General features: G+C 47.2%; 1 protein-coding gene across 8 annotated transcripts in view; it reads right to left on the bottom strand.

Moving 5' to 3' along the window:
- LOC135897135 (uncharacterized) overlaps nucleotides 1-26,282 on the bottom strand; it is a 771,735-nt gene that overhangs the window by 387,302 nt on the left and 358,151 nt on the right. Inside the window, exon 1 of one of the 8 annotated variants that reach the window (XR_011514568.1) lies at nucleotides 17,743-17,816. The exons of the other annotated variants lie outside the window; for them this stretch is intronic. The gene's annotated coding sequence lies outside the window, so the exon portion shown is untranslated. Of the gene's footprint in view, nucleotides 1-17,742; nucleotides 17,817-26,282 lie in introns of those variants that run through there. 8 annotated transcript variants of the gene reach the window in all.

Below are 26,282 nucleotides of genomic sequence, written 5' to 3'. Positions count from 1 at the left end.
CAGAAGAGGTTCCGCTCCGCTTTTACCCTTCGACACGTATACCGGCAAGGCACGTACGTGAGAGAGAGAGAGAGAGAAAGAGAGGAAGAAAGCCGTGTTCGGTGAGCGCAGGTGCGGCAGCGGCTTGCGAAGCCGGCAAGAGAGAGAGAGAAAAAAAAGAAAGGTGCTTGCGACGACATGCCTGCGAGCGGGTTTCCTGGGTGCGTCGTTACAGCCAGGCGGGCAGCGGCAGGAACGCCGAGCCGAGAGATGCGAAGAGAGAGCGGGCTTCCCATTGTGGGCCGCCAGCGTGGCTGGGAAGGCCAAAGTCACGGGGGCGAATCTCCTGCCTTCATCAGTCACAGCTCAGCGGGCAGCCTGCCCTATTAATGACGCCAATTAGCATGACGCGGAGAGCGAGCGAGTCTCGTCTCGTCTCGTCCCATCGCGACGCCGCCACCGACGATGGCTTCCCGTTGTTGTTGTTGTTGCCCGTGCACACAGTATGCTGAGTAAAGAGAGAGGACGCGGCGAAAGAATGCGCCCGGGTGCGTCGAGTTACAAACTCCCGTTTCACAAATACTGCTCCATTTTCATGCTAACCATTGTAAACGTGCACTTCTGTGGAGTTCTTTCACGAGCTGACTTCCAAAGTTGACGGGGGTGGTCAAACAGATTGTGTGTTTTAAAATTTGCGAAAGGCCTTCGACACCGTGTCACACTCCCTTCTCCTCGACAAACTGCAGATTCTGAATTTGGACCGGAATGTACTAGCTTGGATAACCAATTACTTATTCGACAGGCGTCAATGCGCGTTTTTAAATGGGAGGTGTTCATCCTATGTTGATATTTCATCAGGCGTGCCACAAGGCTCCGTCCTTGGGCCACTCTTATTCCTTATTTTCGTTAATGCTATTGCTGTGGGTATTTCGTCGCGCATACGTTTGTTTGCCGACTGTGTTTGATACCGGCAGGTTAGCAACGCAGCTGACGGCGTTTCTTTGCAGGACGATTCGGATCGTATTACAAGGTGGTGCCAGAAGTGACGAATGACGTTGAATCCAAGAAAGTGTGTTCATATTCGCGTTTCCAAAAAAAAGAAACAAATAGAAATAGCATACACCATAAATACGTATGTGATTACTACCGAACCAACATGCAAATATCTTGGCGTTATCTAATCGCATGATTGTTCATGGAATGCCAATATTGATTATGTTGTTGGTAAAGCAGCAAGGGCTCAACCTTATCCAGCGCAACCTAAGATGGGCACCCCAGAATTTAAAGAACACAGCCTACCTCACATGTATTAGACCGATCTTGGAGTACGCATGCCCTGTGTGGGACCCGATGTACGCCAGGTCTATAGATGAGCTTGAAAAAATTCAGAAGACAACTGCGCGGTTTCCTTAAGGGCGGTACAAGTGGACAGACAGCTGTACCGCTATGAAAACGGGATATGGTTGGGAATCGCTTTCTTTGCTCAGAAAAAAACGGCGTTTGAAGTTTTTCTTTTATGTTTTTCATGATAACACTGGAATTAGTCGTAACAGCTACTTTGATGAACCCAATTACATATCCAGTGGAAATGACCACCGACACAAAGTGAAAGAGTACTGTGCAAGGACACGTATTTTTTACAATTCCTTTTTTTTTGTGATGACTATATGAGATTGGAACCGGCTGCAAGAGACGCAAGTGTGCTGTGTAGATGAAGAATTGTTTTATTCAAGTCTGTAACCCCCCTGCTGTAACGCCTTTTTCGCAAAGCGGGACACTCACTGAATAAATAATGAACAGCCATGCAGATGTGTAAGTGAAACAACATAAACTCCCACGCTGGTTGAGATGTATTGCTTGTTTTACGTCAGGACCGAAGGTTACATGTAGCAACCGCTGCGTTATGATGATGACGATAATAACGATGAAGAAGATGTTCCTTCAGAACATGGCACACGCAAAAGGCGATGGACCAAGAATCAGATTGTTGTACGCACGGATACCACTTGCAGGAACGAATGAAGAACTGCATGAAGTGAAACTGAAAACAAACAACTACTGCGCAACTGCGTAATCAGTCTAGCTGAAGAGTGAGTGCATTTAAAGCAACTAAAACTCAGGCTTAATAAACGAGTCAGACTAGAAGGAACCACTACCATCTTCTTCTTTCACGTTTACCGTACGAGAATGGACAACGTACGACACCTAAGAACCAGCAAGAATGCTTACGCTAAAAAAAAAAAAAAGAAACAGCAAGAATTGACCGTTAACTGTCCATATAATGGCCTGTATGAAGGTTACCATGGTTTGAGCGCACAGTAAGCCGGCTACTGACGAAACATGCACCACGTTAGCGGAGAAAGAGAGAGAGAGAGAGAGAGAGAGAGAGAGAGAGAGGATTATACGAAGGGGGGATGTTCACTAGTCAAGGGTCTGGTTGGCTACCCTAGGCTAGGGGAAGGGAGAAGGGTAGAGAGAGAAGGGAGAGAGAAGGTGTAGGGACGTGTACGGACAGTACTTGAGTTAAAGGCGCTCGCGCAAACAAAAATGCCGTTTCTCGAGTGCTTCATGCTGAACTGAATGGGTTCAGCATGCGAACCAATAGCAAATTCTTGTGATCTTACTTTGCTTATTCTGACTTACCGGGCTCTTACAGGTGAGTTTGAAGCACTGTAATCGACCGTGTTCATCTCCGCGCTGCCGCGGCGCTTTTCATGTTTTCAGTATGCTTCTACCTAGAGGTGTGCACTCAGGAACTTCGAGAGTGCTTGCGGGACACGAAATAGTTCTGGCCTTCAAATAAACAGTTTTGCTTAGAAGACAAAAGCGTTCTCGCATTTTACAATCGAAATCCCTCCTGGCTCTTGATTAAGTGTACAAAAAACACGTGTCCACTTGATTGCTTGCTCCATGATGGTAGCGATGCCGTGTCGTATTGTGTGGGTTTAGCCTGGAAGGCTTGGGTGCGCCAAATGTCGCGCCAGAGTCTTCTAAAGCGAACATGAATGCAAATTGTCACGTGTTCCGCACATCAGTATCGCATAACGTGGAAGGCAAGCGCAAGAAGCAGGGCTCCTCGTCTGACCGCATTGCACCTCCCTCCCTCGCCTTTACGAGAGGCAAACTGCGTTGTGGAAGGGATTCCCTCTGAAAGTTTTCAAGCAGCGCCTTTCTGTCTGCACCATAGCGCAGACGTCACCAAACGAAGTGTTCCACGTGGACCACCGTATATACAGGGTGTCCCAGCTAACTTTAGCCAGAGTTTAAAAATATGCAAATGCGACGAAGCTGGACAGAACAAAAGTAATGTCGTTTGCCGTCACTTGGAGATACTCGAACTATTTTTTTCATTCCGCCTAATAAGATAGTTAGTCCTAATTAATCAGCTTCTCAAATATTATAATTAGATGGAAGTGCCAGTGAGAAAATTGTAGAGCGACATGAAAAACTCCCGATACAGGTTTCTGTTGCTCAATACATGCTACGTAAAAGAGTTTGCGAGCGTGAAAGAAGCCCCGCAAATGCGCGCAAACTTGCCGCGCGACTGGCCGCTCGAGGCACTTTACGTGTATTCGCGGGCTTTTTTCACGCTTGGAAAAAACACTTATGCAGCATGTATTGAGCAACAGAAAACTGTATCGGGAGTTTTTCATACACGCTCTACAATTTTCTCGTTGGCACTTTTCATCTAACTCTAATATTTGAGAAGCTTATTAACTAATTCGGACTAATTATATATATACGTGGAATTCAAAAATAATCTGACTATCTCCAAGCGACGGCAAACAACGTTACCTTAGTTCTGTCCAGCTACGTGGCATTCGCATATTTTTTAACTCTGGCTAAATTCAGCTAGGACACCCTGTATATCAGGAACTGTGAAAGGAGCGGGAAAGCGCCACGTCTTGTCTAAAAGAACCAGCTCTTCGTGTTCTTATTTTATATTGCTGTGTCACAACACCAGATCCAGTACAGTAAATGCAATGTGATTGAAGACTCGGACTACGCAACAATATGCTCGAACGCGAACCAGAGATCGCAGGCTAGCAGTGCGTATGTTTTCCGGTTTCTCGTGATGGGGACACCAATATCAAATATTATTTAAGAATGCCCCTGAGCCAATAAAAATAAATCCTGCTGAAGCAAGAAAAAGCAAATAAAAAGAAGATTCGTGTTCACAATTTTCTACGAATGAACTCGAACACGGCTGTGCCGAAGCTGTAATACGAAATGGTCAGAACATCTTCATCTCTGGCATGGCCTGTGGTCCTGTGGTCTTGAAGTATTTGTCCACCATCGACATGCTGCAATCGAAACAGCACAGACAAAAGAAAAATATATGAAACCGAATTTGCCACCGCTACTACTTTAAGAAGGCGCATCAAACAAAGCGGAGTGGCTCCTACACACGCCGTAGCAAAAGTCGCTTCTGCCGACCAATTCGCTTTCTACTGAGCAGTGATGAATGCGCAGCGTATTCTCTTATCGCTCGCCCGCGCTGCCGCCGTATGGAACCGCACCTGTAATGCATAATATTGAAACGAGTACGACCGTTGCGATTTCGACAGTGGGCGTTCATGTCAGAGAAGGAACGACACACAATTGTCCGATAGTGCGTCGCCAATGCCTGCATTTCGACCCGAGCTATAAAATCGCACCGCGATGCCGCGGACACCGAGCCTCCCCCTCCGGGCCGCATGCAGTGCGTCCCGCGCCAAGCGCACCTGCTATAAGTGCAGCCTTTCTCGTGTTTGCTCGGCGCATGTAATTGATGGCGGTGTCAGCCGCGGTATCTCGAGACACAGCCGGCTGAGCAATCAGGGACTGAGCGCGCCGTCGCCGTCGGACAAGCCATCAATCGATCTGTTAGCTGTGGACACTATATATGCACGCGCCCCTGTGTGTGTGTGTGTGTGGGTGCACAAATAAGTCTGACACACTTGCACCCCCCACTCTCGCACGAGTGCATTTGTTTCCTCGTTTAGAAGGAGGTGCGCCGCTCGGTGCAGAGGAGTCCAGTCCGACGAGGTATCGAAGCTCTGCCTATTGCTGGAAGAGTTGGTATGTCCCCGTACTCACTGAAGTGGCTTACGAACCAGGTTCATTTTTTATTCCGAACAACAACAACAACAACAACAACAACAACAACAACAACAACAACAACAACAGAAGTGTACAGCCATGAGCTTTTTTAAGTGGGGCCCCACAATCAACACCTCAGCCTTCATTCTTTTTTTCTAACCTTAGACGTTATGCATAAGCTCGAACGCCAACAAAGGCTGATATTATCACCGCATCTCTCTTGACGTCGTGTCTGCTCGCAAATGACGTCAGCAGACAGAGCTATGACGATCGGAGATAGGCACTGACGAGTTCATGACCTAACCCGCTTCTTCTACCGAGCCAGACCGCGGTGTGGCTAACTTGATACCGGGCCACTATTTCGTCCTTGAACTTTGCGTTGTGCACGCAAACCAACGTGTGGGCGGCCTTTATATGTACTATCTAGACAAGTTCTCGCGACATTGCGCCTCCCAATGCCAAAGAACGAGTTTCTGCAGTATAATCCCCATGCTTGGGCCAGCTAATGGTGTACCGTTCGCACGAAGCATACGCAGAGGAGTCCGAATTTACGCTGCTGCTGTGCCGTCATTTACGAGTTCTGCAGTAGCGCAGTCGTTGTCCGAGCACGAGTTGCAGCCACAATGTACGGGATTTCGCATGTCCTGACACCGTCGACCCCCAACTGAAGCTGTCCTTGTTAATTTATGGGATTCCGAGAAGCCGAATGCGCTCGCATCGACTTTCTCTGTCTGGACGTGCAGGTTCGTGGGTCACTCACACCGCACTCACATCCACGTGGTCTCAGAAACGGCTCTAACGCACTGCCTTTAAGGCAGCGCACAGATATGCATATCCCAATCTCCACAAGTCTGCACGCCGCGCTAACGCAGGTCACAGAACGGTCGCGAACAGCGAGAGATTTGCGAATCCCTCAAGGCAGCTCCAATTGGTCCTCATGGCAGCTCTCAACGAGCATTTTGTAGGGCCACCTCAATTGCTTCCTTTGATGTGGGCCGACGACAGCTTTATGCGGAGAGGTGGTGAAGAATTCACGAGCAGCGGAGGCCCATACATATATGGCGCATCCAAAGCTAACGACGGGAGAAGAAGTGACGTATGGTTGACACACGCACATGTGCACATTCACGAACACACAGGCGCGCGTCTGTGCCCACGCATGTGAGCGCGCACGCGCGTACGGTTCCTCGCTGTCGACAGGGACTTTTATGTGTCGCTGCCTGCAGCAGGGCGGTGGCGTGAATAGGAGCGCGTCTCTTGTGTGACATCCTGCCTTTTCGAGCAACCTGGTGTGAAATTGGGGAGAGGCGGAGGCCGACTTCGCCACGGTGTCGTCTTCCCGTGGAAGAAAAAAAAAAGGAAGAAGGGAAGACGCGCGTTGGCTCGGCTTTTGTATACGGCCCCTCACACGGCAGCCGAGCGCGTCTTCTATTGTGGCGGGCGGTGAAATGTTTGCCCCAGATCTTGACGTTTTTAATTGCCGCTTTTTCTTCTTTCTTTTTTGTTTGCACTTGAGTGAACTCGAACCATAAACGGACACCTGACAGATGCTGACAACCTGCCTATAAAAAATGGAGGTTTTATTGTCTCAAAGTAACTTACTGGCTATGAGAAAAAAAAAATTGAGGTTTTACGTGCCATATAACACACTCCGATTATGAGGCATGGTGTATTGTGAAGAATGCCAGTTTAATTTTGGGGATATTTAACGGGGTTCTTCGGGGTTCTCAGGGGTACCTTAACGTGCACCTAAATCTAAGTGCACGAGCGTTATTGCATTTCGCCGTCATCGAAATGCGGCCACTTTGACCGACAGTGAAACTGCTACCTCGAGATCAGCTGCCTTCCGCCATATTGTTTAAGCTATACACGGCGGGTTTCAATGGCTGTGAGACTTCGTTCATCGACACCTCGTGACTCACTCCCGATCTAAACTCACAGGAGGCTCAGGCGGAACAATTGCCGGCTATGTATGCCAGGCTGGTCCCGCCTGTTGCAACACCACCGCCACCTAAAAACACACTTGAACGAACTGGTTATCTTCATTCCCCTGCAAAGCATCCAAATTAACTTTTATTAACAGCAGTTGCTTTGCGTTGCAGAAGAAAGGCAGCAATATTTTCCTAGCAAGGCTGCACGATTTCAAAAGATATTCTTAATGAATTCTTACGCCCCGGAACCACGCCAGGATAACAAGGATGTCTGAAAAAAGTGTATTTTAAAGTCCAGATATGCGAGACTGTATGGGAAGGCCAGGATAACGCCAGGATAACAAGGATGTCTGAAAAAAGTGTATTTTAAAGTCCACTATGCGAGTCCAGTATGGGTAGGCCTTCAGATTAATTTTAATGCCCTGAAGTTCGCTAACATGGTATCATGTAAATCTGAGCTGACAGCCGCTTGTACGTTCCGTTGCGATGAAAATGCAGCCTTAGGTGCATGATTGAGGTTCTTTAGCGCACGAAAAGGCACGAAAGACAGTGGCAAGATGCGGACACAGCGCATAAGTGCATGAATTAGACTCCGCGGAGTCGTCCTCCGCGGCTTGTTATCGTACTAATGCCGGCGAACCATTGCGAGAGGTCTCAGTCCGTACGATCAACAAGTGCCAATAGTACACCTGCTTGTTAGGCCATTTCGGTTCTTGATTGTTCGAGCGTTGACTCGATTAAGATGACATGAAATGCACAGAAACGAGGAAGACAGACCGAACTAGCATGCAAAGGCATTGTCTTCGAACTTCCGCAAGTTCACCGCAACTACCGCATATGTGCCGCAACTGTAGGCGAAAAGGCCATCTACGTAGACTCAACAGCGCACTGTCACCAGATCGATCGATCGCTCGATCGACCAATCAATCGATTAGCGCATTCGTTTTGAATTGTCAAAGCAGCTCCTGGAAAAGCAATACTAATGGAGCGCGAAAATAATCGCTACGATACAAGACATTTGGGTTGACGCTCCAGGCTATATTGCATTGACTAATTGGGGTTGTTTTAACGAGCGCGCAATTAAACCAACACATTTGTGCATTTTTTTTACGTTCCCCTATACATTACAACGCCGTTGCCGCGGGCAGGCATGACGCTCGAGACGGGCATCCGAGCGCCACATAACTACGGGAGGCACACGACCACTTCGCAGCGTCACAGACGGCGGGACGCGTCTTTCCTTCGCGCCTCGAGCCTGTCAAGAAAAATGCGCCGCGACCTGTCACATTACGCCGTGAGGCGGGCGCGCCGCAGCACTTTCCGGACCACCGGCAAGTTTCCGTTCATCATTCTCGGGTAACGTGCGCGCACGCGGGCGCGATGGGGGACGAGCCCGTCGCCGAAAACGACAAACAAGAAGAGGAAGGAGACGAGCACCGAAGAACCGGAGCGGTCGTCGAGCTTGACGCGGTGCGTGCACGCGCCGGGGCTATAATGCAGGGCGGCCGAGCCGGCCGTGCTCGGAGGCCTTCTCTCGTCCTCCTTGCGTATACGGCCAGTGCACTGCGCGGCTGGTATACGTGGCGCCGTATGCCGTAAAATTTCGTGTATAATGTGGCCCCATAGTAACAGGAGCGATTTGGACCAACGAAGTTTGCCAGAAGGCGGCTGGGCCATACGTAGACAATGCGCAGCGGAAGACTGTGCCGCTTTGTCTACGTCGTTAATTATGAACTTCTGCTGCGCCTTAGCAGTCAACGTGTATGCCCTGCCTAAGACACGTATCAATAATGCAGCAAGGAAGCTACAACTACTTGCCGTAAATGTCTTAATATAACTGAGTGCTCTATTCACGTTGCTGACTCACAGATAAATATTGTTGGCAATCGCTCGATTACTTACAATAGAATTTTTTTTAAATACTGCCCATGGAGTATATGCTGGTGGATTGCAGTGAGGTTCGACAGAAGGCCCAAAGGAGGTTATGTCCAAAATTCCTGCCTATATCCCCAGAAGGAAACTTCGTTTGTCATAATCCGGAATAACCCCTCGTACACAATGTGGGGTTCTACGGTATATAAACCTGGAGCTGGAGAATGCCTGCCTGCCTGCCTATGCGCGACTGCGCGTTGAGATCTAGCTTTAGCGGAGCGTCCATGCCCGCCCGCCAACTTTTCAACTCGGCCGGAAAAAAAGTTCCCGAGAAGACGACACCGCGCGCGACGTGGGGCAGGGGAGCAGGTAGAAGTGTTGCGAAGAAGGCAGGGCAAGCGAAGTGCACAGGTGGGAGGCCTGTCAAGCTGTCACGGATACAGCTCGCCCCCCTGGAGCAGTGGCAGCCACCATACGCCATGCATGCATGCTGCTCCAGGAGCGAAGAAGAATACGAAGAAGACGAAGCAGAAGACAGAACAGCAGGAAGGCGCTTCTCCGCACTACACCGCACCTCCGGCCCCCCTGCGAATCTTGCCGAGGCTTCCACGCTCGTTGCACGGCTGTTGCTCTTTTCGTAACAGGCGCAAAAAGAGAGCGCGCGAGGATTAAATACAAATCTTAAGATCAAGAAGTGCGAGAAGATGGAAGAAGTAAAACGGACAAGGCGCCTTTCGTTCATCCTCGGCAACTGGCGCGCTCCCTGCACGAAACGCCGCGAAGATGGGGCGACGGGGCAGAGTGGATACACGTACAGTAGAATTAAAAGCCACGCACTACGAAAAGACGGAGACGGACGCGCGCACGCACATAAATACACGCACACAGAAGCGGGAGGAAGGTTGTGTCAAGAGACGAAGAAGAGTGGAGGAGGCTTCTTGGCGCACGGTGGCATCGGCGGATTCTTTTGTGCTTACGGCACCACAGTCTGTGTGCGGCAGTGAACGAGTCTTACAGTGAGAAACGAAAGAGAGAGAAGAAGAAGTATCGGCTTACGGGGGCAGACGTCGCGCGTAGCACAATGAGGCCCCGCGGGGGGCGGGGAGGGGGGGGGGGTGGCAGGGTAGAAAGGTACGAAGAGGACGAGTAGACATTGCTTGTGTAAGGTGTATCTCCGATTAATCGCGAAGATGCGCAACGCGGCACCTTCCTCCTTCCAGCCCTAACGCCACACAAGAGACATCCCCCCACCCCCCTCCCGCTCCCCTTTCCCGCCTTCTGGACTCGTCCTTGCCCCCGTGTGGCAGCGAGGCTTTGTATTCCACAGTGCACGTTCGCGGGCGCCGGCTTCCGTGGCCGATCGAAGCAGAGGAAAGAGCCCACTGCGTTCCACGAGAATCGTGTGAACCGGAGTGCGTGCGGAGGAAAAGGGAGACCGCGAAAGGAGGGAACGGGTACGACTGTCTCTCTGTCGCCTCCTTTGGGCGCGTACATAAAAGGTCGACTGCAGCTTCCTCTCTTTATGACTCGAGTCGGGACGGTAGGCAGTGTGCTCGGAAGCCTCACCTCTTCCCACAGTGACGTTCGCGGACCACTCTGCGGTGGTAATCTCGCAATCTCGCGCTGGGAATACGCGAGACTCAATGTGGCCGGCTCTTTTGTTGTGGCTATACCAGCCAGACCACTGCGGCGCGTGTGAGGGAGGGGCACAATAGTGTCGCCCGGATTCTGTGTTTCGTGGGCTCTTAAAGAATCATTTTACGTTCGGCCGAGGCCAGAGCGTACGTATACATATAGCGTGTGACGTTTCGAGGTCGTGAAAACCAGACGTGTGATGGGCGTAGTTCGCGTGGTCTAAGACTACACTGCAATCCTGCTATAGCACCGGCAGTAAACCTTGCTGGTTTAAGCCATAACAGATTCACTATTTGTGAGAACCAGCATTTTTTCTTGACGCAGCGAAAAACTAAAGGAACACCGAATGGCCTCGACACTATCGCAGATAGGAAACATGGGCACGAAATACACATAGCAGAGTGCTCGAATTCAGAGAAGAATTGTTTTTCAAGCTCCAATAATTTGTTGATCATCATATTGGACTAATTTCAGGTGACGTAACATCGGCTTGATACCTTGGTTTTCCTGGCGAGCGACATAGTCCCCATATAGCGCGCCTTCCGCAACGACTTTCGCTGTCTACCAAGTGACGCCTGAACGTTTTCAGCGCAGCAAATAACACGCGTAGTGCACTAGCGTTTATTTTCTCCTACGCGGAAAAATGAGCGAGAATTTTATTTTTCACAGTTCGATGCGGCATTAAGAACGAAGTCTAACCTGTACCACCGTAGCTCCGACACGACGCAAACATATGGAGAAACCCAGCAAAACAGAAGGACTTGCTCTGCGTAGGAATCGCATTCCTATTAATTATAGGATTACATTGAAGATTTACCACACCAAAGTCATGCTAGAGCTATGGGTGTGCACGCCTTTGGCATTTGGTAAAAACAAAAGAGTTGGATTGTTTACAGTGACGCAGAAGGATGCGAACAAAGGGCCACATTCGTATCTTCTCGGCACTTCGAAGCTTACAAAGGAAAACGTTTCGTCGTTCTAACGGGGGACGGCTATTCCAAGTCATTTACATGCACAAAATGGCAAAGGACAACTTATCGTTCCGAACTGCACCATGCTTGCGCGTTGTGACAGTGGAATTATTGCGAAAGAGAACCCGCAGTACCACATCGACTTCCTCCTCCAGTGTCCAACAACACCCGTGGTTGGCGTTCAGCTTCAGCGCTACGAATACAACTTCAATTCAAAGGAGTGGAACCATCTTCTTGCCATCACTGCAGGCATTACAGACCATTAACGTTTCAAGAATGTATTTAGTTACAGTAACCAAATAGTTTACCTCGTGTTTGTTCCTTGTTTCTTTTTGTTTGCTTGTGCTTACCAGTATCATCTTCTGATGAGTTTTCCTTGTTTTATAGTTTGCTGATTTGGCTTGATGATTTGATTTGATGATTACAGCATTGTATTAGTAATGTATTGGCACAGTATATACCTTCATGTATTGGTGCACCTTTTCACAAAATAGATTTTTTGCTCTCTATTTGTACCACTCCCCTCTATGATGCTACGGCCCTAAGGGTAAAATAAATAAATAAATAAATAAATTCCACGTCCCCCATGAACGCATATCGAAGATCGGGGTGGCATTTACAAAGGCCTACTCGTTCTGCATTGGAATGGGGGATACGCCCATGTGCGACTCTCGTGGAACCACAGAAACGATTAAGCACATCCGATGTATCTGTCTCCAATAGGACGTCGAGCGTGAAGCTCTCCAGACAGCATTGAACCAGCTGGACTCTAGACCATTTTCGGTAATTAAGATCCTTGGACCACGGCCGTACGCGTCGACGGCACTGAAAGCCACGAAAGCGCTGTTGAGATAGCTCAAGTGGACAGGTCTTGGCAACCGTGTGTAGACTCGGTGCGAACCTTCAACTGTGCGCGAAACTGTGCTCTCTCTCCTCATCCCGATCCCCTTCGTCCGGTGCATGGTAGCCAACCCTAACGTCTGTCTGGTTAACCTCCCTGCCTTTCCAGTCTTCTAATTCTCTCTCTCACTCACTCTAGATATAACCGAAGGGTCATTGATAGTGGAGGAAGACATCTGTTAAGGTACCCTTACAATCCTAGATTCACAGCCAACGCAGCAACATACATGCATGTACAAAAGTGGCAACAAAACGCGTTTTCTATTACCCAGGCGTCCTATAGACAATGCATCGCAGGGTAGATTCATTGCCTTTCATATTTAAGGCATAAAAGAAAGCCGATTGTGGAAGTTGGCAGCCGCGTACTGGAGAAGGGGAAAATGAGAGAGAAAAAAAAAAAGAAAGTGGTGTGCGCCCACGGCAAGTATATGCCCCCTCAGCCCTGTTCCCCAGGTGTACCTCTCTCTCGAGCCTCGTGAAGGCCCGCAAGGGTGGCGACGGCGGGCGGCAGAGGTACAGGCGAAGACGTTTATCGCGGAAGGCGCCCCGTCCCGGCGGTGCTGCCATCGAAGAGTCACCGCGCCTATATCGCCCCACATCGCGCACGCATGCAGTCGGCGAAAGGAAGTGGCGACGTGGTCGTTGGCGGAGGCGCCGACGGTGACGACCACGACGACCGATCTCGGAAAGACAGGGGAGGGAGCCACCCTTCATCTTCACCCGCGCGCGTATAGTGGTGACGAGGCCCATGTCCTCGTGAGAATCTGCGCTATTGGCGGCGAGGAGTTACGGAGTCGCCCTCTATCGGAAGCGCCTCGCTGGCGTAGTATGAGGGATCACGTGGCGCGCTCCTCATAGGTTTTGCTGTCAGCGCTCACTGAAAACACCACGCGCGAGCTCTCCCTTAAGTACTTTCGAAACGAGAGAAGTTTCTTACTGTCTAAATAATAATCTTGGGCAAACTGAAAGCACACAATCGTTTACAGTCGCTATCTCTTTACCGAATACGTACAGTGAACGCCACTGCGCGCGGTCGCCGCGATGGAGTCAGCCGAACCGGCTTCTTGCGTGAAAAGTAGGTAAACGCTGAGAGCAAACTATGTGAAACATGTTCTTATAGTGTTTGTATAACTAAATGGAGCGTAATAGAATGAAGCCTCAATGCAGCGATCACGCAGATTCGCAGCGACCGAGTGCGCGTCTGCATGCTTGTCCGCGCACTGTTTCGCTTTCTCCGCGCGTGCGTTTTCGCACCGTGCCATGAGCTTTAGGCCGCAGAATATGAGCATTTGACAGTATATAAGCAACCATTGTTGCGTGGGCGCTATCAGAGCTGTTCAAAAATAATTTCATTGTAGAGACTTCGATGCCTACGGGGACTGTGATGTGCCGTCGCGACGATTCAATCTTTTTTTTTTCTTCAAAATTCTGTGACCTTTCGATACTATTTCTCGAGTTGCGTCGCACTGTATGTTTATCGGCGTTCTCAGCGTGCAATTTCCCGCTGCTCCTTTTTTGTAATCCAGTGCATTAATTCATAACACAAACATGACCATATGCCATGCTTTCTTTAAATGTGCTTCTTACCGCTGCCTTTCCACTCCACTGAACTTGCCAGTATCTATAGTATCGACAAGTTCATAGACCAAACCGTCATGACATTAGTCGGGCAGCGGACTCGGCCGTGCGTCTCAGTGCGCGTTTTCAGAACATCGCAGACCGGGCGCCGTAGCAGAAATCTTCCTCGCGTCGATCTGTGCTTGCTGCATACCCGAGTTGTAGCCGATAACTGTTTGCCGGTTTTTTGTTTCGCGAGCCAAGCTTCACACAGTTTCTTGTCTTGCGGCTACGTTTGAATAAGGCTGACGCCGGCCTCCGTTACGTGCGTCCGGCCCTGCGGCACCGAGCAGTAGCCTACCATGCCGCGCGCCTTCAAAGGCAGCCACTACATATTGTAGTCCTTTCAAGCGTTGTAAAGGAGACACTCGACGCGGGAAAATCTCGTCACTAAATGAGGACCGCAGCGTACGAGGGAATTTAAACTCTCGTTTTCAGCTCGCTTCGGCGCGCTCGAAGCAGCCGACGCGGCCGCTATGTCCACGTGATCCCTCCTAGCACGTCACGCCGACGGTGGCGCCAGCTTTTCCAGTGGTGGAGCTCGAGGCCAATATCACTGCACGGCTGAGCGACACACGTGGTTTATGACACCCCCCACCGCTCCCCCTGCTGACGGCTGCGTGCCCCCTTTCGCTGCCGCTGCTGCTTCACGCTGTTGACGCGCAGGGCTGTATTCGGGCGTATTCACCTTGAGGGCCTGCAGCGTGGTCGCAGCGCGCATTTCAATGAGCGCGCGCGTGTTGTCGCAAAGGAAGAGGAGGGAGAGCTGCCGAATGGCGGAGGGAAACAGGTATATGGGGCTGTTCGTTATCAGCCGGATCCTCTGTATCGACGCGAGAAAGAAAGAGAGCCATAACAGGCGGAGGAAGGAGCGGAAACGAGTCCCGTGGGCGCTGGTTCGTCGTTGTGTCCTCGTTGGTCGTCGATTGTTCTGAGCCTCCAAAAGGGTATAGCGAAAGATTTAAAAAAAAAAATAAAGAAAAGAAAGCCGCCTCCATTCCACACTGTGAAAGTGGGTGTACAGCGAAGCTGGAGCGGACGTTATACAAGTACCACAACCCCAAGTGACGTTAGACAACGTTACACAAGAAGCACCACCACAGCGACGTCCGACACCCGCGCACGCGCATGTGCGGAAGTGTAACATACATCCTGATTCTTCTAGGCCGTCCACCAAGCGCAAGCGCCTTACTGAATGAAATTAATGTTTAAAAAATTAATTGCGTCAGAAAATGCGTAGTGTATCATTTACACACAAGCTGTAGACATGAAACTTCTGATTGTTAGTCGAATATACGAGAAAACATAAATATGTTTACGCGGGAACTGAAAGACAAAGGCCTTCTCCTGCTTCCTTTTGAGGTTTGTCTGAGTGGCCGCAACCGCTAGGTGGCGGTGCCGTTAGCACAGCATACATCCTCATTCTTGTATGCCCTCCGCCTTACGCAAGTGCGTTGTTGAAGTACCTGAATTTCTCAAAGTAATATATGCCGGAAACTCGTAAAGTATGACTTACACACCACCTACAGATATGATAGCATTGGATTCTAATTCGAATATACGAGAAAACGTAATTCTGTTACTCAAGAACTCAAACAGGAACTCCTTTCCCAGCTGACCTTTTTTGGGTGAGCGCGCCACGAAACCCGACCAAGTTGAAGCTAACGGCTTCGATGTAAAATGAGAATGTGCCATGCCCTTGTAATGCACATGTCCGAATTAAAGTACTGACACATACTTTCAAAGTTGTAGGGACTCCACACCACACGTTTCTTGCACGAAAAATGATGCCACTTCACAAGTATGCCGCCCAGGCATCACCGACATTAGCGTGACGTCATAACACGAAGCAAGATTTGCTGACGTTGTGTGCTAATTAAGTTAGGTATAATGATGCCGCTCACAAAAACGTAAGCAGGAGTGCTGCGCTCATACACCTTCTGAATCAATGCGACCGCGTGTGACGGCCGCATCAATCGAAGAAACGGAGCGAGTGCAATATATCGTGACGTCACGAGTTTCACAGAACTACTGGTTACCAAAACAGAAACTTGTTCATAGAAACAAGTGGCAAATTATTTTGGGTGTTCTGACACTCGCATATATTTTTATTTTTCTAGGGTTTAAAGGGTAGGTATGAATTTTAACTCAAAGGAAATGTAATAAAAAATTTCGTCTCAGCACTCCTTTAACATGTCGAAAGCCGATCGAGCTCGCACAGGTAAAAAAAGATATATAAGGCGAAAGGTCAAGTTTTATTCTGACGTTGTTACAGCAAACATCCAAGGTTCTTCGCGGAGACATACACCAAGAAAAGTAGCCAGCATGGTGTCCTATGCATAAACAGCACCACAGTGACATTGTAACACGACGCATGGTGTTAATTTTTTCTTCGCTCATTCTTACTGCGCAGTTTTTCTTAGCACCATGTGACCGAGTCTGGTGATAACATATGCGCTACCCGCCGACTGATCCAATGACCAGTGATAATCGGGATACTGTCGCGTAGTAAATTGAAGTTGTGCGACACGCTGTGGCAATATGCCCAAAGGAAAGGAGCATCAAATCACATTACTGTAGCCCTGTTAATAAGCGATCGAAGGCTTTACCTCGAGTCACGCTAAAGTGTATAATAATATTTCACCAAATATTTCTCTAATTGGAGAGCGCTTGGAGAGGCTACCACACTGCAGAGGACATAAAAATAGACTGATGATAATAGAGAGTCATAGCTCTGCGGGCCAGCGTATATAGATGCCACTGCGCATGTTGTATCGCGCATGCGCACTGGCGTCTACGCTGGTCCACTGGGCCCGCTGGCTCACTGAGCTACAGCTCTCTAATGACCAGAATGACCAGAATGAATAAGCGGAACTAGTAAAAAAAGAGGATAGAAAAATGGTCGGTCGCCCACAGAAACAACCTTCATTTTCTGGTCACACCTGACGGCAGGCTACCGGTTTTGAGCACTGCGTCTACCTGCACAAACAAAATCAGGATAGGAGCGCGTCCTTGCCTAGGCAAGGCACGTACAGTCGCAGAGGACAGACAGGCGACATCCGCAAATGCCGTACTTTCACGAAATCTCGCGTTCGCTTCGGGACGTCGAAAAGCGAGCGCGTACCATTGCTCATACGCAACCGGCGACCGCACCCTGGAGTGCATCGCGCCCTGTTTGGCGAAGCTAAATTCAGGCAGAAATGACGAAATCGATTTCTTATGCCAGTATCAGAGGATGCAGAAAAAAGAAAAAACGAGCTGCTAGCCGTTGCATTCGTTGTTTGCATGCACACAGACGATGATGCATGGGCAAACACGGGGAAATAAAAATACGTAAGACTTTCGAAGCGACCGTTGCGCCGAGCAAAGATTTTTTCAATCTGCGGAGCACGTTTGGTTTGTGTTCTTTTTTACGTGTTACTTTGTTTCTTAAAATATCCGCGTCAAGCGTAGTCGAGTTGATCCAAAATACCGCCATTCATACTCAGGTCACATTTCTTTAGCTATTAAGCAATCTGTCCTTCCTTTCTTAGTAGAATAAATTCAGTCATAGAACTTCAGTGTAAAGGCATGGAGGCAGTAAGGTACGAAGATCGCCTTCAAAAGCTGTTCGTAAAACATTCAACATTGGCCTCTACAGGATTAAATGGAATCCCATCAAGAATAAGTCTGTCGTGCAATGTTTCAGCACAGAATGACGTCTTTTTTTTTCAGAACGGTTGCAAAGATGACAATATGTGCAGCATCTAGCTTACCAATAGCTCAGAAAATGTTTTAACGCACCAGCGTTAAGGACCCCGTGTCGTGGAAAATTCGGTGTCAGTGTCAGTATCGGCGTCGGCAGAGCTGTCAGTGAGAGAAACATTTCCGTATATATTAAGTAATATGTTTATGCCACGCCTTCCTATACGATATGCGGTATATGCGGGTTATATTGCCACACAATTCCATCACTATTGTTGTTCACACCTTGTTTTGCATTCTCGACAAAGTTATTCCTCGAGAATTTTGAGAATCACAGCATACAAAAAAATGTCATGAAACTCAGCACCGACAGGGCATGCATTGTATGTTAAATAATCTCAGACTTAAGCATTAGAAGTGCGAAACAATAACTGAGACCTGAAAACAATTTAATTTTGTTGACGAGGTTGTGCACTACCTCTAGGATCGTCCCACACAAGAGGCCGCGTTTCTACCTGAAAGCTCGCCTTCATGCATACGTTTCGCCGCCAGCGTTTTCCGGTAAATATTACGCTTACATAAGCTGCAGTTGTCAGGAATCTTGAGAAGCAGTTAGGGATCTTTGAATGCTATAACCTTCGACTCCTAAAGGCGAAGCTTAAACATCCTCCACTATTTCATGAAAACTCTACACGCACTAAAGGGACTGAGAACTGGCCAGAATGTGTTGTGAAACGTTGATGGAAATGAAATTGCCATGATTTGTAGTGATAGAATCCAGCACCCTTTTCGCGATTCAAATAGTAATTAAAATTTTAAATTGGCAAAGAAAGTCTCAAAAACAAGTAGGTGGCGAGACCTGGCGGTGAAATCTTGGTACTTCGGATGTATTCTATGACATCACTGTACGTAAGCCGACTGTTTTTAAGTACAGCATAATTATTGCTTAAAATTGCAGGTGGTGTATTATTAGACACTCGCGCATTACTCTACGCTTCGGAAACCGAAACGCACGCGTGGCTACGGCAACAGGCTGAACTCCGTATCACGTGTAAACGCGTATTTTCGTTTTCGATCCGATTGGTTTCGTTTTGACTGGTTAAACACCAAAGCAGTGGGATAGGAAACCACGAACACTTTGTTACAGCTACGACCACACTTGTCTGCCTCCTACTAATGCCGGCGTATAATCGCTATCGCGCTTACCTGTCCCCATTTTCAGCATGCTTCCAGTGAACGACTACATCCTCACTGCAGATCGAAAAATTCTGATAAAAAATGTTCCCCGGCGTTTTCCGCGTTAGCGCTTCATGATTTGACACTGACCGGTTAACTGTCTATTGCACTAAAAAATGGTACCATTAAAACTAGTAGACAATCCCTTTAAGGGGTCCTTAACCTTTCGGAATGGAAAACGTGCACCGGTGTATCGTTGTGTGTGAAACAAAGCTTCATTAGGAAATCTGGCCTCATGGTTTGGCCTTATGTTGTGGAGAGTGATAATGAAGTAGTTAGTGTGATACACTGTAACATCGCAACCTACTTGCGTACTGCTGGTGCATTTCTTGATTATATGGAAAATCTTCTCCAGCGTGTGACTTGCAAGAAATAATTTTATGTGTTTATTGGTGATCTAATTATATATACTTCTAAAAATAGCCCCTCTCAAGTAGGACTGTTGGAAATAATGCTTTTGTGTGGGTGTGAATATAGTGATAGTGCTCCCATAGGATACGTCACACATGAGAAACGCTTATGGATGTATTTTTCACAAATTTGTTGGCGGAAACTGCTTCGACTGGGGTATTTTCGCCTGGTGTAAGTAGTAACTTACCGTTTTCTGCGCTATTTACAATGTCGAAACGACAGGACCCACGAAATTTACTCGAAGATTTATTAACGATACAAACTTTCACCACTCTCATTCGTCAATGCTGAACTGTAACTGGGATGGCGCATTCCAGGAAACTGACTCCTCGAAGGCATAGAACTTGTTTATAGAAAAAAATGCTCGGAATATAACGTCGTGTTTACATATGTTACCGTGAAGAAACACAAGAAACTAAAAATGATATGGGTTACCTCAGCGCTCCAAACGTGATAAATAATCTGTTTGCGCATTGTTTGCACGCTAAAGAACCAGAAGGCCTTTTAGAATATAAAAAAAGTTAGAAACAAACAAAATGTGGACCTAAAGAAGGCAAAAACAAATTCTTATGCCTATAAGTTTTCCAAAATGATGGATAACTGAAGAATAATTTGGGATTCAGTTAATGGTTTGAAAGGTAGGAATAAAGCTGCCGTCCCTGTGGAGTTACATAGTAAATTGCGTTTGCCAGCGTGGCAAGTCACTTGCAGATAAGTTTATCTTGCGTTTTCTGGATGCCGGCTTATTATGTGATATGGCACAGACGGCTGCCATTATTAAACCTGCTGAGTCTTATATATTCACATTTCCCTGCCTAACTGTGTATCTTACAGCGAAGCTGTTTATGGCTAGGGTTCCGTGGATTTTTCGTGTCCGTCAACAAATCTGCGTGTGCAAAAACTCAGCTCCTGAATTTGATGGAAAATCGCTTTATTTTGTGCAAAAACTTATATGTCTCATCACTTGGATATGCATTTTCAGCAGAATAGTTATCAATAGGAACAATTTTCAAGATCACTAGGCTCAGGCAGAGAATATATAGTTTTTTTGCTTGCTTACAGAAGTGTGAGCCGTTGCTTAAGGGGGCATGAGCCATTCATTGTCTGACGTGACGGACAAATGTTTCATGTGGTAGGCACAGAAATGCTTACGCATTTAATAACAGAGGTCTCTTCAAAAAAGAGAGCTTCTTGCTCTGAAAAAGTTTTTACAGGACACCAATATTTTGGGAAAATATTAAGTATTGGATGATCCGAGTACGCTAAATGAGTTACATAAATGTTGTTCGTGGTTCATAGTTGGTTTATGTGGTGATCTCTACTTTTACGCAATATGTATAATTCTGTCCTGTACTTGTATTGTACTACAAGTGTTATGTGTTTGGGCAGTCCAAAACATCGGACTTTATATATGCGTACGTGGACTGAACTAATGCACGGAACTTTGCAACTCATGTACTGTTGGACTGTATATTTTTTATTGATCCGGTGTTCTACTGAGTGTTATATTTAGTGTGGCTATTCTCCCTTTTTGCGCAAATTTGTTTCGCCTGCCAAGCGACAAGGAGTAGCCGGTGCCACCACATAAAGGCGCCAACCTCTCCTAACATTCACTTCAATAAAAAAAAAAAAACAGATGTGATACGAGAATGTGTGTGCCTACCTGTCATCACGATTACTACTAATCAGGATAATAAATGTGTTCGTACCTTTGTTCAAAATTCTGTGTCACCTCAGTGTCATGTGCTAAACAGAGTCCGTATTCTGAAACCATCACTGTCAACGATACCATCACCTTGGCCACGCCATCGCCTGTTTTAGCTAAATGGGATGAGCTGATTGGTTTGTTCAGCACTACTTCATCCGATTTTGCTCAAACAGCCAAATCAGCGTACGCTTAATGGCGGCACTATCGGTGAGGCGATAGTACCGCTGAAGTGGATCATTTCAGAATACATCCCCAGCTTCGCCGGTCATCCACTTCACGAAGTGGAATGGCTCATAATTTTTTTTATCTCCTGTTATTGAACTCGAGGTGGCGTTCGCTACAAGCACACTGAAGAACAAATGCTCTCCAGGCGATGATGGCATTACTGCTGCTTCTATTGGAGCTGTTACTGATTTGATTACGCATTCATTGACTTACATTTGAAATCATAATTTTCTGACGGCTATCTTTCCAGAGGATTTGAGTATAGCTCGTGTAAGAGTAATCTTTAACGGAGGAAACAAAAATGAATTAAATAATTACCGTCCAATATCCATACTGCCTCTTCTTTCTAATGTTGCTGAAGGCTTAACATGACAGAGACTATATTCCTTAACTGAAACAAAAAACGATGCCATTTGTGCGCAACAGTACGGATTTCAGTCTGTTAGATCGACGCAGAAGGCATTACAGCACGTCAGGGATCGGTTAGTTATTAGCATTGAGAAAATCGAGAAAGATACCTGCAGTGTGACGTTTTTCTTTCAAAGTGTTTGATTCTCTAAGACATTATATTTCGATTAGGAAACTCGAAATATAATGTATACGTGGAAGTACGCTTGCTCTAAAGAAGAGCTACCTTAGCAAAAGAAAACAGTATACAAGGATTCATGATACTAAATCTGACTTCGGCATTCTCAAGTATGACATACCGCAAGAGTCAATTCTCAGCCCCTCGACTCCTCATTATTTACATAAATGACAGTGTAAATTGCCATGTCACTCCTCACATTGTCGTCTGTGCAGATGATAAGAATGTTTTTTTTATATGAAGTCGATTCATTCTAATGTAAATTTACATGAAATTGAGAAAAACTCAAACTGCTGGTTTCATGAACTAGAAGCAAGGCTTATAGCTATTCAGTTAAAGTTAAACGTAAACAAAACAAAATGCCTGCTCTTACGGCCAAAAAATAAGTGAATAGGTTACTATGTTATTTTGCAATTTCATAATTAAAGCATCGCACAGGCGCACTCCCATAAATTTCTTAGAGTATGTTTCCGAAGTGATCTGAGTCAGTCTGACCATGTAGATAACGTTCGCCTAAAAATATCAAGGTCTATCAGCGTAGTTCGGCGCTTATATAATCTTCTGCCGGGTAGTGCTAAAAGGCAGCTATATTTTTTCTTCATTGATTCCCAACCTATGTGCTGAATTTCTATCTGGGGAACCTGTAACAAAACAGAAGCAGACAAACTGCTATCCCTGCAAAAACCTCCCTATGTCTAATAAATTATGCACCCCAAAGAGACGTGTGCCTATTTCGTGCGTATAATGTGATGCCCTTTCAGATTGTTACAAACATCAACTAGCTGCGCTAGTATTTCAGAAAATAAGACAAGATTTTGAACTATATTATAATGTGTTCCAGAGCAGAAATATTTTCCATAATCTGCTTGTTGTAGCACTTCTCGGGTCAATATGTCGCACAAACCATGGAGTGCATTCAATAAATAACATAATCACTGCACTATGTAATAAACATCTCGAAATCATAGAATATGCAAAGGGGACAACTGACATATTGTAATTCAGGAAAAAATTCGCCCATGTCTTAAAAGATCGGCTATCTGTCTGCATGCAAATTGAACTTGTACTACAATGCATTGTCTCATAACATAATTATCAAATTTAGTAAAAATTTGTGTTGCCAAATTTATTATAATTTTGTTATATTTTTTTTATTGCTTGCTTCTGTGTGAACGAGTCAGGTGTTTGACACACATTGCTGGATAACTAACACATTCATTGTGCGTGACTTCAAAGAGAAATGATTTGTGTGCTTGATTACTTCTTTTGCTGTTGATGATGATGTGCCCCATATTCTCTACACGTTGTATATTCTTTGTTTCATGTTGTGAGTTGCTGTACCTCTCCGAAGTGCAGCAGGAAGAGCAGACGTGGTTTCCTTGTGTTCCTTGGAAATTGCTCGGCAGCAAAGAAAATCTCGCCCTTATCCGGATACGAAGCTCATCGGAAGCCTATGGGGACCTGTGGACTCTGGTGAGGACTCTTCTTTGCCTTGTCCTACTGATCCTGCTCGTCTGATAGACTCAAAACAAGCACGGCTGGCGCTTAGGCTTAGTGCGGCCGAGCCGCCGCGCTCGCCCGACGAAGAAGAAGTGTTTGTGCCAGATGTGAGCTCCTCATCTGTACCTTCCACCGGACTGCTGCGCGTGACAACATCCATGCCAACCATGCAGCCGAAGTGTGCATCCGATAGCTCGAATACCCAAGATGAAACACCGAAGGACAGTCCTCTTCGTGATGTGAATGTGAACCTATCCGCAGTCGTGCCGACGGACACTGGTGACCCTATGGACGTGCAGCCCTCTGGCGGTTCGACGAATGCAGCCAAGCGAGGTCCTCCTATCAACGTGCTTCAACAAGACGCCATCGCATCGGAGCAACCGGCAAAAAAGGTAAGGGCCACCCCAGACTATTCCTCCACGGCCTCCCCTACGCCCGCTCCCTCTCAGTCTTACCCAACGCCCACCCCTTCTCAATCATATCGAGTTCACATACGGCCCCTTTCATGCTACGACATAACTTCAGTAGCCACAAAATATGTCCAAAGGGTCATCGACCAATCTCTTGAAACCACCGGATACAAAGGGTTCGCAGCATATAAATCTACCAACTCGATCACTGTGCACTTGGCATCTCTCAGTGATGTGCAGAAAATGTGCACTTTAACATCTATCCCGCTGTCAGAAGATCAACACCTGCCTGTGCAGTGCTACTTTGCATCGGGCCCTAACATACAGAGGTGTGTTGTCTATGGCATTGACCCAGAAGACACCCCTGAGATAATATGTCGTGAATTGACCTCCACGACACACAGGGTGCTCGCAGCTAGATTCATGGGCAAAAGCCGTACATGCTTAGTGACGGTACAGGGCCCTCAATGTATCCCAGAACGGTTTTATTACTATGGTTGCATATTGCGACCTAAACCATACCTCCCTCGAGCAATATTCTGCTACCGCTGCTTTCAACGTGGACACATGCAGGCATTTTGCCCACAGCGTACTATTGATCCAGAAAAGCTCACACCAGAAGGCCAACCACGATATCGATGTGGCTTATGTAAATCTGATGAGCACGATTTGACAAGCACAAATTGTCCGACTAAACAGAAGGCCACAATCCGGATACGAAAGGCTATACCAAAAACGACTATAGTAACAACACACAATCGTTATGAGGTTCTCGCAGAAGAGCCAGAGATGCTCCTGGCAGAAGAAGAAAAAGCCCCAGAAACACAACTGTATTCTTCTGTTCTTAAACGTGGCAAGCAGTCGCAGACAAAGAAACAGAAATTACCGGAACCTCTGCATCAGTCAGATGATGACCATGATGACATTGACGCTCGGATAGACGGACTGGCCAGAGAGATTGAGCGACTACGCAAACATAAAGAATTGGTAATTCTACGTCGTCAGAAAATAGGACCGACACGTGACGCTTCAACCACTGCTAATGCCACCGTTACGCCTGGATCCCGTCCGGCACCACAGGTCAACCAAGCTGTTTGGACAGCAGTTTTAGATCAACTTGCTCAGCTAACGTTACTCATTCAGAATTGCCTGCATCATGGCTAATTCTCTGCAGCAGCTGTCACAGGATGGAATTCTTCAGTGGAATTGTCGGGGCCTAAACTCCAAGTTAGGAGAAATTAAAACCAAGCTTCAATACAATAAGCTACATGTGTGGGCACTGCTTATTCAAGAGCATAATAAGCTATGCTCCCTAACCAATTTTAATGGGTACCATAACCCATCTATTAGAGATAGACGTGCTACTACAATGGCTTCAGCTCCCGGAAAAGCTGCAGTTTATATATCATCGCAAATTGCTCACACAGTGATTGACCTGGAGCCATGGTGTAGTGGTAATCAAGAAGTTGTCGGGGTCCTGACACGACCAGTGAAGACTCCTGTCATTCTAGTGTCATTCTACGCCAGACCGCAGCGCACACGTTTGAACTTGGGGTGGATAGCCCATCTCCGGTCTACGTACCCGGGAATTCCTATTCTCGTGGGTGGAGACTTCAATGCCCCACATACAGAATGGGGGTACAAGTACAACTCCCGAAGAGGATACCAAGTTAAAAACATCATGAGCGATGCCACTTTTACACTGCTGAACCATCATGCTGTGGCTACCTGTACTGTACCCGCAGTATCTAGAACAAACGCCCCAGACCTCACGTGGTGGTTGGGTCCTGGAATGCCGCAGTGGCGGGTGGAACCAGATACATGGGGCAGTGATCATATGCCAATAATAATTGCTTTGCACAGAACGTGCATAAAGAAAATTCGACGACGAGTAACAGTCACGCATTGGGATAAGTTTCGGGAATCATCGACTGATAAAGTACCCTCAGAGCCCTCAGAAATTCTTCCCGCTTTGAAAGAACTGCTACGGAGGAACACCACTGTAACCACAGTTGACGAGGAACAACCTCAACCGGACCTCACCCTTTTGCAACTTTGGGCAAAGCGACGTCAGGCAGAATTGTATGCGTCGAGAAATCCCGATGCACCAGGTAGCCGTGCACGTGCTAACCATATAGCGGCGAAGGCGCGTCAGCACGAAAAGCAACTTTCTCGAAGACGATGGTATGAGTGGTACGAGAATCTTGGATCGGGCATTGGAAACAGAGCACTTTGGCGCACGTTCCGGTCAATGGAACGCGGTCATAAGCAACCTGACCCTGCAGCGAGCGTTAGGTTAGCGATGCAGAGTTCGCCGCATCAATTTGCAGAACACGCTGCTAGAGCGTTTTTCCCGAAATACGATCAAGCGTCACCTATAAACTGCCCCGAAATTGATGAGTGTGACACAACTTCCATATCCGATATATCCAGCCCTTTCACCATGGCCGAACTAATAGCGGCGATTGAAACTTCGAAGAAACGAACAACACCTGGTCCCGATGGTATTCCTTATGAGGTTTTCAAGAACATGGA

The sequence above is a fragment of the Dermacentor albipictus genome, chromosome 5 (genome assembly GCF_038994185.2).
Source record: "Dermacentor albipictus isolate Rhodes 1998 colony chromosome 5, USDA_Dalb.pri_finalv2, whole genome shotgun sequence".
In the NCBI taxonomy this organism is placed as follows: domain Eukaryota; kingdom Metazoa; phylum Arthropoda; class Arachnida; order Ixodida; family Ixodidae; genus Dermacentor; species Dermacentor albipictus.
The sequence above is the reverse complement of the archived record's forward strand: the minus strand, read 5'-3'. Positions and strand labels throughout refer to the sequence as shown.